Source organism: Quercus lobata, chromosome 2 (assembly GCF_001633185.2).
Source record: "Quercus lobata isolate SW786 chromosome 2, ValleyOak3.0 Primary Assembly, whole genome shotgun sequence".
Taxonomy (NCBI): Eukaryota; Viridiplantae; Streptophyta; class Magnoliopsida; order Fagales; family Fagaceae; genus Quercus; species Quercus lobata.
Window position 1 is genome coordinate 25,174,727 of NC_044905.1, and position 13,161 is coordinate 25,187,887.

General features: G+C 30.9%; 1 non-coding gene across 1 annotated transcript; it reads right to left on the minus strand.

The window, feature by feature from the left end:
• Positions 1 to 12,406: 12,406 nt before the first annotated feature.
• Positions 12,407 to 12,506, minus strand: LOC115978440. Its single transcript, XR_004088725.1, has one exon. It is a non-coding gene; the product is annotated as a small nucleolar RNA Z221/R21b (small nucleolar RNA).
• Positions 12,507 to 13,161: the final 655 nt, after the last annotated feature.

The following is a 13,161-nucleotide window of genomic DNA, read 5'->3' on the forward strand; positions in this document are numbered from 1 at the left end:
GTATTTCACCTTTATTGTTTTGTTCTAAAAATAAATTTGATTGTTATGCCTATAAATCTACAGCCAATGCCCAACTTAAATATACATTTAATAAAGCCTATAGTAACCACTTTTATTGTTACATCTATAGTAGCCACTTTTATTGCTTTTGCATTTCTGATTTATTAATAAAAGCCTTCTAGAGTTATCAACATGACCATAAATGCTACTTATTTAATAAAGCCTATAGTAACCACTTTTATTGTTACATCTATAGTAGCCACTTTTATTGCTTTTGCATTTCTGATTTGTTAATAAAAGCCTTCTAGAGTTATCAACATGACCATAAATGCTACTTATCATATTCTTATAATTATGTGTTATCCTTCATTTCACTAACCATCTTATAACAATCTAAGAAAAATAAGTTATATAGTTGATTACTTCTTGCTATGGTAAAGATTCTCATTCTCTTGTGATTAAAATTTACTACAACAAATAACCAAAATCACACCAATGTACTCACATAACACTCATTCAACCAAAAAAAAAAAAATCAGTACAATATCAAATGAAAATACCATTGCCATAAATTTCTGGTATGGGTTTTTTACTTGAGGTGATAGAAATTTCAGTTCAGTCCAGAAGCAGCTATGGATCTGTGGAGCAGCAATGGAATTCAGTTTAAACAGAAAGCAAGGCAATCTAAATGTGAGGGGAAGTAAAGTTATAACACGAGCATAACTTGATTCTGTAGATATCAATTTTGCTTTATAACTCGATAATTTTATAATCAGGTATATAACTCGATTTTATAATAATCGAGTTATGTACGGATTAAAAAATAAGAAAATGCCACGCTGGTGTGGCAAAAATCTCGTCCAAACTCAGTTATAGTATGATCGAGTTTTATGAAAAACTCAATTATGGTAATGTCGAGTTTCAAAATAGGGGTATTTCCCTAAATAGTTTGAGAAAGGGGGCAAAATGCTGGAAAGTTTGTGAGAAATGGGCAAATGCCCATTTTGGCCTGATTATTTGTGATATTGCGATATGCTTTAGTTTTGAATGATTATTTGTGACACAGTTACTCGTTAATTCTTAATTTTATATTAAAAATTTGTCAAGTTCTAAATGTTTAGGTTTAAATATATATTTAGATTTCAATTTTTATGTATGTTGGCAAACCAAGATCAAAACATGTCTAGAATATGTATTAGACATTGCTCATTATAGTACAAGTTAGGTTTCAAAAACATTCAAGCTGCAGGAAGAAGAGTTGATATTCTATGAAGCTCGACCAGTCGAAAATTAGGCTCGATCGATCGAAAATCGCAAATATGATTTTTCTGCAAAATTCTAGTTCAGTCCAAACACTACAAAAACATTTAGGGTTTTAAGTGAAACACTTCTTGGTATAAAAGGAAAACCCTAACTATGTTGTAGTGGTTCGAGAAAGTCTTGTGAGTTACTCTTGTGAGATCTATTAGCTTTTGTACCTTCTAACTCAACAAGTATCTGCTGGATCAAGAGATCTACAATCAAGAACAAGTGGAATCAAGTTGCTGAAAAAGATCAACAATTGCTGGTGATCTAAAACTTTTGAGTGGTATCTTAAAGTCACAAACATGGGTATTTGTGCTCAGCAAATACAGATAAAAGAGTTCGTGGAGTCAGAGCTGCACGTGATCGTGTTAGTAAGTTCTACAAAAGGTAACTTTAGATTTTAGGGGGAAAATCTTTTGTAAACTTCCATTCTGTCATAGTGAATTTGTTTTCCCCGAGGATAGTAACGTTAAATTCTCCTTAGGTTTTTACCTTAAAACTGTTGGTTTCATTGATTTTCCTGGGTAATCATATCGCTTGTCTTATTTACTTTTCTGCACTTAGTGATATGATTACATGTGTTTAATCTAGATCTAAAATATAACCTAAGTAACTATTTGGCTAATTCATTAGTGTTAGGTTCTAAAAGTTTAGAACAATTGGCAAATCGTGAACACACAAGAATATACAAGCTGCAAGAAGAAGATTTCATAATCTGCCTGGTTCGATCGATCGAAAGACAGGCTCAACCGATCGAAAGTCGTATCTGCAAAATTTTAATTAAGCCCAAACAGTAGTTCAAGCCCATTAAGGATTAGGGTTTCTGATCTACTTCTCCCAATATATAAAGGAAACCCTAAGCATGTTTTTAAAAAAGCTTTTTAAAGAGAGAACAGTGTGCCTCTTTTGTATTTAGGGTTTTGTTCCTAAAAAGCTCTCTCATATCTTCTACCAGTGTCATTACTTGAAGAATCTCAAGATCCGATGTTGTAGAAGTTGCTGCCTTCTCTAGTCATCAAAGGTGCTGATGATCTAAACCTTCAAGGGTGGTCTTGGAGTCACAAACAGGAGAGTTTGTGTTGCTAAACCTTTGAGTGGGATCTCAAAGTCACAAACGTGGGTGTTTGTGTTTTGCAAAGGCCAAAGAAATAAGTAGTTCATAGACTCGGAGCTGTCAGTAAGTTTTCTACTGATGGGTAGTCATAGAATGTTAGTGGTCTAAGTTCTATTGTACAAACTTCAATTCTTTCATAGTGGTTTTGCTTTTTACCTTGAGGATAGCTAGGTTAAATCTCCCCCGGGTTTTTTACCGGTTTGGTTTTCCTGAGTTATAATATTGTTGTGTTCTTTATTTTCCGCACTTTGCAATAATATGATATATGTGTGTTAACCTAGACTTGATAATTTGACTAAGTAATCACTTGGCTAATTACCTAGGTTAATCTAGTTGTGTTTTAAGAGGTCTAAAAACAAACAATTAGGTTAAACTAATCTGGTTTTAAGGGGTCTGAACAAACAAATAAAAATATTTATTTGTTTGTTTTTTCATAATTTTTTTTTTTTTCATTTTGTTAAAATCTGATAAACATGTCGACACGACTAACATGTTTAATAAATGAGTTGTGTTAAAGTTAAGAAATTTTGACCAGTTTAATAAACATGTCAGGTTAATGTTGACTCATATAGTCGAATACTCATAAGTTGACACAACACGAACCCGACACGCGAACACAAATTGCCACCCCTAGTTACATGACCTTTGGTGTATGAGAAAATTATGCAAAACATAATGAATGATACTAATTCAAAATTATGCAAAACATAATGAATGATACTAATTCAAAGCTTTAAATGCTTGACATGGTTGTTGAGTTTTTTTTTCCCCAAAATTTTTACGAAAATTTGAAAGTGTAGGACTAAAACACAGAATGAGATGAAAAATAGATTAAAAAATGAAAAACAAATTATAAATAAAAGAAAATATTGAATATTTTTAAATAAACGAAACTGATCAACTCTTTCGCAGGTTTCTATATTCAAAATATAATGTTTTGAAAATAAAATAAAGGGAAATGTTAACCAATGCTCTAAAGGCATTGGTTTAAGAGCTATTTTTAGGAATATTTTATTGATAAAATAATAAATGATGTTGATAATTTTTTATATTTCTTATAAAAGTAGTGTTAAAACTTTCCTATTATAGTTTAAAAACAATTGTCATAAGGACATCCATTAACATGATCCTAAAATAAAGTATGGTTCTCTATGTCCTAAGTAATCAACTCTTTGGTGGCAAAGGAGACGTGCCTTTTCTAGAAGGAAGACAAGTCTTTGTTCTAACTCTTGCTTAGATTAAGGTAATTTTCCCACATTTTTATCAATTTTAATCAAGCTATCACGTGCAGAATTATTCCAGTCGGTTAATAACAACTTTCATAATATGATAGGCTATTACTATATTTTTTGGGTAATCAATATGACATTATTACTAGACAATGGACACTGTTCACCTGCTAATTTATCTTTCTTTTTTTTAGATCGCCAATTTATCATGTTATTAATTATTTAGACCCCTGTAAACACAATTTGTTTAACCTAATTATAGCCAAGTTGTTACTTAGTTCAATTAAACAAATCTAGATTAAACAAGTATCATTCATATCATAAACAGCGAAAAAGTAAAGAACACAGTGATATGATGACCTAGGAAAACCAATAAAATAGTCTAGTATCAAGGTAAAAAACTTGGGGAAGATTTAACCTAAACAATTCACAAGGCAACAATTCACTAATAGAATGGAAGCTTTTATAATAGACTTAACCATAAATCTAATGCTACCTTTTGTAATACTTACTCACATGGCTACACGCAATTCCAAATCCACAGACTCTTCTATTATGAATTTGTTGCACACAAACACTCCAGTTTGTGACTTTGAGATCCCACTCAAAGGTTTAGTTCATCAGCAATAGTTGATCTTGTTGCAGCAACTTCAGATCTACCGGTAGTGACTTTTAACGGAGAAGACACGGTACATTTTAGATCTCAAAATAGGGTCTCCAAAGTCTCTTCAAAATGTGCCTTAGGGTTTCGTTTAAATACTTAGTGAAATAGATTTGAAATCCTAATCACTAAATGGGCTTAACGAACTATTAGGCCGAAATTAAACTCTGCAAATTTATGTCTCGATCGGTCGAGCCTTTTTCTTAATCGGTCAAACCTAGCATGTTTCGAATTTTTGAACCTGTACCTTTCTTGTTCTTGAAATCTGACTTGTAGCACCTTGAGCATTGTCTAATATACCCTATAGACTCTAAGATCTATATCTAGACTATTTGTGTTCACGATTTGCCAATTGTTCTAAACTTTTAAAATCTAACAATCTCTCTCTTTGACAATCAGTGACAAAACCTACATACAAAATGAAATGCTCAAATACAAGAACAGTTCTATTACAATAAAATGCCCAAATACATCACAAATTCTAATCTAAGACTTCTAACTCAGAAATTGCAAGAAGAGGCAGAAGGTCTTGATCATAATGTACTTGTCTTTCCTGAAACACTTAAAAGAGCACACCAATGAATGTGTGGAAATAAAGACAGATAAACAATAAATAACATATACTCCCTCCGTCCCAAATTGTTTAACCTGTATTCCATTTTAGGATGTCCCAAAATTATGTCATATTTGAAAAGTCAAACACCATTGATTTATTAACATTCCCTTTATGCCCTGAATTTATTTGTGGTAGCATTTTTTTAAATTAAGAACCTAAATTTTGAAATCCATTAAAGCTATTGTTTTGCCACAAGTAGAGTTTCTAATCTGCCGTGTTAAAATTTTATTTAAAGATAAAGATTGAATTTGGATTAGGCTTGGTGGCTATAGAATTTCGATTTGAATATAGGTTTGCAAATTGTAAGAGTAGTACATTAATAGAAATTGAAATCTACAATAACTTTGAAAATTTCTTGGTAGTTGGCGCCAATACTAGAAATGTTTTTCTTTTTTTTTTAATAATTTTTTGATAAATTTGTTTAAGGGTAATTTAGGAAATTTCTAACTTTTTAAAAGAGATAAGGCCATTAATGATGTTTCCCTAAATAATTGGGTTTTTCTAACTAAGCCAAACAATTTGGGACAGAGAGAGTATGCAATAACAGCTAATAACAAACATGCAAACTAACTTTCCCCCTTAGTTAGATACATAAAAAATAAAATAAATAAATAAAATATTTTCTCCCCCTTTCTAAAACAATTTCATCTCCCCCTAAATAAAACCAGCTAAAAACCTTTTTCCAAATTTCATCTATTTCTCCTCCCTTTTGTTACGTATTGACAAAGACAATCCAATCAGAAGGTAGATAGTAAACATACACAACAGAGGTCAAGAGAAAATTGAGAAACAAGGAACCAACAAAAGAAATAAGCTCTATAGAAAATAAAGGCAACTCCCCCTATGAAGAGCAATAACTCCCCCTATGAACAGTATAGGTTTTAAAAACAGTTTTCTCCCCCTATAAAAATAAGAAAAACAAAACAGGTTTTGAAAAAAAATAGTTTTGGTGAAAATTTAGGAGGTGGGGAAAAATAAATAAACACAAACCAAACTTTTAAAAAAAAATTAGGTGAGGATACACATGAATACAAATATTCTCTCTTTCAATATATGCAAACTTGACAATATGTGACCTATAAACAGATGCATGCAAACACTTCCAAGCACAATCAGTTAAGACTATACAATATAGATCTCAATAATATAAAAATTCAGCATATATGCAAAGTATTTTCATGTGTCAAGGAGTTTTGAACTCAAATCAACCTCAAGAGAAAAGAAAATATTTGCACATTTATTATCCACTGTATCTCTAAAAAAATATTCACAATTTTTAGCAGTTTACATATCAAGAAAAATAGCATATACTAAAATGTACTGAACTCAAAAATTAATCAACCAATTTTAAATCAAGTTGAGTACCCGATTTAGCAAAGTGCATGCGTGTTGTGTGTGAAAACAATATACGAGAGATATGACTACAAAAATGCAAGATAGATAAAGAAAACGATGGAATGCATGTCCTATTCTATGAGTGCAATGCATGTGCATCCAATAACAAATGATGCATGACAAGATTGATCGGTCAAGAATAAAAAACTGAATTTTTCCAGTTTCAATCGCTCGAACATTGATCAAGCATCAATTGAGAGAGGTAGAGAGTTTTGAACACAAAAACTCACAGTTTCGATCGATCGAGGTAGATTTTAGATCAGTTGAATAATGTAAATTTTAAAACTTTAAAAATTTGGAGATTTTATGCAAAAAAAACAACTTTAGAGCAGTTTTTGTGACTCAATGCTTATGCACATGATCTAGAAAAGTTTTAAAAACATGATGCCTCTTAAATGTAAATATCAAAACCAATCAAGAAGTTGAAAACAAAGATTTAAACTTCTAAACACATTATTCTTCAAATTCTCAACCAAAATTTTTTAAAAAAAAATTATATTTACACATCAATTCATATGCAATTAAAGATGGCCTGATTAGACAACACACACAGTCTCATGTACTTGATTTAGCAAAGATTTGTCTGTAGTGTGTGCTACTAGTAAGTGTACAAAATACAGTATAGGTAATATGTAGATAGCATCCAAGCAAATTTTCTGCATTATCAATCACATTAGATTGAAAGTGACTATCACCTAAAGAGTCACATTATATAACTCCCACAGCTCCTAGAAAACATGCTTGCAATCATGTAAAAGCATTTTAATTCTTTTTTTTTTCTTTTTTTGCTTTTTCTTTTTTTTTTTTTTTTTTTTTGAGCACAATCAAAAATATCATGCATGGACATATAGGAGATAGAAAAGAAAATACGCTTGTTAAAAACTTCTTCCTTTTTTTTTTTACACCTCGCTTTATCTTGTTGTGCAAGCTAGGGCTATAAATTAGCCAACCTTTGCCAAGTAGTGCGTGTTTGAGCTTGGCTTGTCAATAAAAATTAAATACTCATGCTTGAGACAAGCCTAAAAACAATGTTTGAACTCAAGCTCTTGAGAATGTTGAGCTCAAGCTTAATATCAAGCTCAAACTCGAGCTTAAGTCAAGCTTTTTAGCTTGAGAACCAAAAAAAAAATTGCATCATCAAATGCTTATATCACCAAAAATCAAGAAAACAAAAAAATAAAATAAAATAAAATACTCATTTTACAATGCTTCTAATTCCACCCGTGATTAGAAATTATTCAAATTACAACTTTACATAATTAAATCTATCCATTCATCATTCATTGTCTATAGCTTGAGTAATTGTTCAAAATACAATTTTTACGTCCACATTTGTCATCCGTGCAACTATAATCTTCATAAATCTAAATAAATTAATATTCCAAAACATATATGAATAAACAAGCTATAAATTAACATTCCAAAACATATGTGTAATATCATAATAATGAGTTTATTTAATCATATATCAAGCTATAAACGAATCTAAACTCAGCATGTTTTGTATCAAGCCTTATTGTTCACAAGCTTGTTCACGAATAATTTTTTTTGCTTTTACTTGGCTTGTTTATAAAACGAGCCTAAAACCAAAGTTCAAGCTTGGCTTATTTATAAACAAACGAACATGAACGAGTTTTTTATCGAGCCAAACCCGAGTTGTTCATAAATGGTTTGGTTCATTTACAACCCTACTTCAAAGTATGGAGAGTAATTTTTAATACGGAGCAATGTAATAAAAATATAAAATGGCCAACCAATGCCTTCATATAAATGAAATATATAGGGCAGCAAAAATGAAGTATTTCTTCAACAAATAATTTTTTTTATGGATAATAGATAATTATATTACACGTTTATTACTCAATTAAAGTATTTTTTTCAACAAATATTTTTTTTTTTTTTTGAACAAAATACTTGAACAGCCTTCATGAACATTTTATAAAACTCTTGGACTCCCGAATTTGGAGTATCTTAGGTTCACGCAATTCACAAGGTTCAACAAGTAATCGATATTTCACAATCAAGGGTGTAGTACTATGGGCAAGACTTAGGTACTGTACTTAAATGTCGTTCTTTAAGTTCCCTTCTACAGTGAATTTTTCCTTATAGGATGGAAGCAAGGTTGTTAAAATCGGGATCCTACGTAAGATCGTGGATCGTAGGTGGGATCGTGGATCGTAGGATCAAATCGTGGATCGTAAGATCCTACGTAGTTTCATATTTAAAGCAAAAAACACATTAATAATGACTTTGTATGTTGAATAATCATGTAAATTGTGAATTTATCCATAAAAAAACAAAGATTTGCATTATATGATGTAATTTGCATGTCATACATCGCTACGTCTATACTAACGAAACAAATATATTTAAGTTTTGACCCAATGTATCTAAAAAGTTCAATAAATGTTTAATTAGCAACCAAATACCAAAATATTTATCAACAACATGGAAATATTTTCCAAGTTCTAAGTTCCAAGTTCCAAGTTTAAAATCCAAAATAAGTTATCAAATGAAAACTAGCTAACTAAAATATGAAATCCAAAAGCAAGATTAATATTAAGGTGAAGTGAACATTTAATTATTCTCATTATAGGGTTCTTATAACCACTATCCTAATCATCATCATCCATTTCATCATCTATGTAGACATTGTATATTTGTATACTAGAGCTGCAAAAGAGATCAAGATACAACTTCACACTCAACTATTCAAGTTATACCACTCAGCAATAATTATAGAGAATGCTCAAAAAAATCAATCAATTAATATACAAATACAAGCATACTAATAAAATTATATATAAGAAAAACATTTTAGTAATATTATAACATAAATTAGTATATTGATCAAACAAATTTAACAACATTATAACTTAAAATATAGCAAAACCAATATAAATTCTTCATTTAGAAATGATGAAGTATTCCTTCATTTTGATTACAAGTGTACTAAAAACTAGAAAACATTTGCTAGGTTAACATAATTTTATAAAAATAAAAAATAAAAAGCCATACCACCACAACTTAGAATAATAAAAACCTTTAAAGTTTCATCAAAACCAAAAATTTATCCCTTAAAAAAAAAAAAAAAAAAAAAAAAAAAAAAAACAACCTAATGTTTTGGTAGGATCAGTAGAATCGGAAGGATCTCATATGATCCTACGATCCTATGCAATCCTACACGATTCTACATACAATCTTGTCATTTTTACAATCCTAGTGCGATTTTAAACATTTTGGTTAGATGGAATCGTAAAATCGTGCGATCCTACGATCCAGATCACAATTTTAACAACCATTGATAGAAGTATATTTTTTAGTTAATTAGTCACATGGCTAAATTTTAAGAGGAAAAATCTAAGGAATCTAAGTTTTGTCAATAGTACTATTTGTAGTAGTGGTCCTTATATATCATATTAAGGATCGAAGGACGATCGAAAGAAAATATATTTATTTGATAGGACTTCTTCCTATACCTATGAATTTAATTGGACCCAGAAATGATACCTAAGTTTTGGCCGTAGTTCTGTTTGTAGTAGTGGTCCTTATATATCATATTAAGGATCTAAAGATGATCAAAAGAAAAAATATCTATTTTGACAAGACTTCTTCCTATAGCTATGAAATTCATTGGACCCAAAAATGATACATTGTAATACTCTTTTGGCTCTTCCAATATCAATAGGTTGTTTGTTTCGCTCCTATGGGTCTGTTTGGATACAACTTATTTTTGCTAAAACTGAAAACTGAAAACTGAAAACACTGTAGCAAAATAATTTTTAAATGTGTGAATAGTACCGTGGGACCCATTTTTAATTAAAATTTAAGTAAAAAAAGATGTTTGTGGGTCTCGTGAACAGTGCACAGGACCCACAAACAGTGCTATTTCAGACCAATATGTGGCCGTCCAAGTGCTAATGGGTCCCGTGCACTGTGCACGGGACCCACTGGCAGGTTTGTCCCCCACGTGAAACTAGCTTCAAGTAAAAAAAAAAAAAAAAAAAAAAAGACAAAACGTGAAGGAAAAAAACGCAACGTGGATAAGTGCAATCCAAACATGCACTATAGTGTATGTGTGTGTTTGTATTCAACGTTTTCTACTTTGCGTTTTTTTTTTTTTTTTTTTTTTTTTTTTTTTGGTTTTCACTCGTGTTGGAGTTTTACGGTTACTGTTTACGGTTACTGTTCAATGAACAGTAACCGCAAAGGTTGACTTTGTGGTTACTTTCTGTAGTGAACAGTGCATGTATGCACTGTTCACAGACCCACAAATTTATTTTTTATCAATTTTTTCATTAAAAATATTGCGGTTACTTTCTGCAGTGAACAGTGCATGTATGCACTGTTCACAGACCCACAAATTTATTTTTTATCAATTTTTTCATTAAAAATGAGTCCCACAGTACTATTCACACATTTAAAAATTATTTTGCTACAGTGTTTTCAGTTTTCAATTTCAACAAAATAAGTTCTATCCAAACACACCCTATATCTTCCAAAAAGAAAAAAGAGAAAGAGGAATGATTAGGAAAATAAATAAGCAAAGGATAAATTAATAATTAGTGGTCACCCTTAAGAAATGCATTTATTCCATTCAAAATTTTTAATTATATACCACGTGTTTAGTATGCCATACATGTACAAATAATTTTTTGACACGTAAATGAATAGATGTCATCGTAACATGCATCTACTAGCTTTAGAATCTAATTTTTATAACATATTCATTTGCTACGTGTGTTGTTGCTATTTTTAAATTCATGCGACCAAAAAAAAAAAAATCACTGCACCCCAATCACCAATTCACCTCCTCCAACCACTAGATCACACCTTTTTGTGATGAATCACCGCCTCCCAGCTGCAATTTCGAGCCTCTCAGTCTCGTATCACTACCAACTGTTGGAATATTTTTGTTAAATGCTGATTTAAGTGATTTAATAGAAATCAGATTTCATTTCTATGATGTCTTTTCTATTGTGAGTTGGCCAAATCAATGCATATTGATTAGCAAACATTCCCAGTTTTTAAAACTATCATTGGGGAGGGGGTTGTGAATAAAAATCAATAAATGAATGTTTAATCTTTTTTGGAACATCGCACTTTGCACTCTGCATCGTAACATCGCACTTTGCCATTTGGAAGACAAAAAAACACCCGGTCAGTTTTTTCTAATTTCTATTTTCTGAAAACTGAATTCAATTTTCATTATACCAAAAAAAAACAGAAGGCTGAAAAGAAAATTTTTTGTTTTCTCAAAACTAAGAACTAAACTGAAATGTAGTAGGAACCAAACCATGTGTTGCCTCAATCAAACTCAGCAAATACACTTTTCCTTGAAACTGGAAATATCACCTATTCTTAACTTTTCTTCCTCTTCTTGAAAACTTATTCTTGAAAACTTATTTTTGGAAACAGAAGCCAAACACAAATCATGTAAAAATTGTGTTTTGCAAACCTAAATCATTCCCTTGAAATCTTACATCCATATTTATCTGGGGTTCAGGGTACCAAAACATTATGTTAATATTTTCATTTGTCTATAGGTAGTGTATGCATTTTGATTGACACTGCCTCAATTAACAATTTGAGCTAAACTTAACAAAATTCCAAAAACAATATTGTAACATTTTTTTACCCAAATAATTTTGTTCTTCAGCCAATAGGCCATAACTCGAAAAAGGAAATCTTATTACAACCCAAAAATCAGTAATAGGAAGATTTCGATTGTATATTTTTTGATCATGAAACAAACACTGAAATGGATAAACTGAATTAAAAAGGAAAGAAAAGAAGGAACCATCAGAAACCAAAATTTATCCCCATAAACAAAATGTTGTACGGTCCGCATCATGGTTCGATCTTCTGAAACAGAAGACCGCATCACTTGGTTCCTTCTTCTTTTTTCTCTTTCATCTTAATTTTCTTCTAAAAATAAATAATAATCATCATCATCATCAAAAATCTATAGAATATAAAAAGACCCAGAAGATAGACCAGAAAATAAACTAGTAAACACAAACTGAAAAAATAAAAGAAATTTGCCCAAATAAATGCAACAAAAGAAAGAGTGGAAACAGAGAAAGGAGCTCAGAAAAAATATGGGTTGTGAGAAATTTATCAGCACAGATTGATGTAAACATCATCAGAGTGGTGCATGACTATCTCTATTCCTCATCACTGCTCCCTCCACGAAGAATTTCAGTCCTGACCTAATCAAAACTCAACCTGCAAATAATAATAAAAAAGCTCTAGAGAGAGAGAGAGAGAGAGAGAGAGACAAGTGAACAAACAAGAAGAAGAGAGGGATGTGGATCTGAACGGTGTTTGCCCCAATTTATATACTGGGAGGATTAGTCTGAGCCTCTTTGTGAGAGATAAAAGGTAAAGCTGAAGCGAGAAAACCCTAGTTCTCCCTTGAAGTGTGATGACATTTTTAACCCTCTTATTTGTACTCGAATTCTCATTATTACCCTTTCTTTCCTTCTTTCTTTCTTTTCTCCAATTCCTCTTGCAATTGCAAATTGCAATTGATATCAAAATGGGCTTTTAACCCCAAAAAAAAAAAAAAAAAAAAAGCTAAATACCTCTTATTTTTAAAATATATAGCAAAATAGTTATTTTTCAAAATATTTTGCAAAATGTCCTATTTTTTAAACTTAATATTACTGATATCGAATTTTAGGGAAACTCGACATTAACAATGTCAAATTCTACACATATTTTTACCACTTGAATTTTTTTGAAAATTTTGCATAAAACTCAACAGAGGTATCTTGGATACTTTGAAAAAATGGTTATTGTAAGGACACGTTTTGATCCACAGCCTAAGAGATTTGGA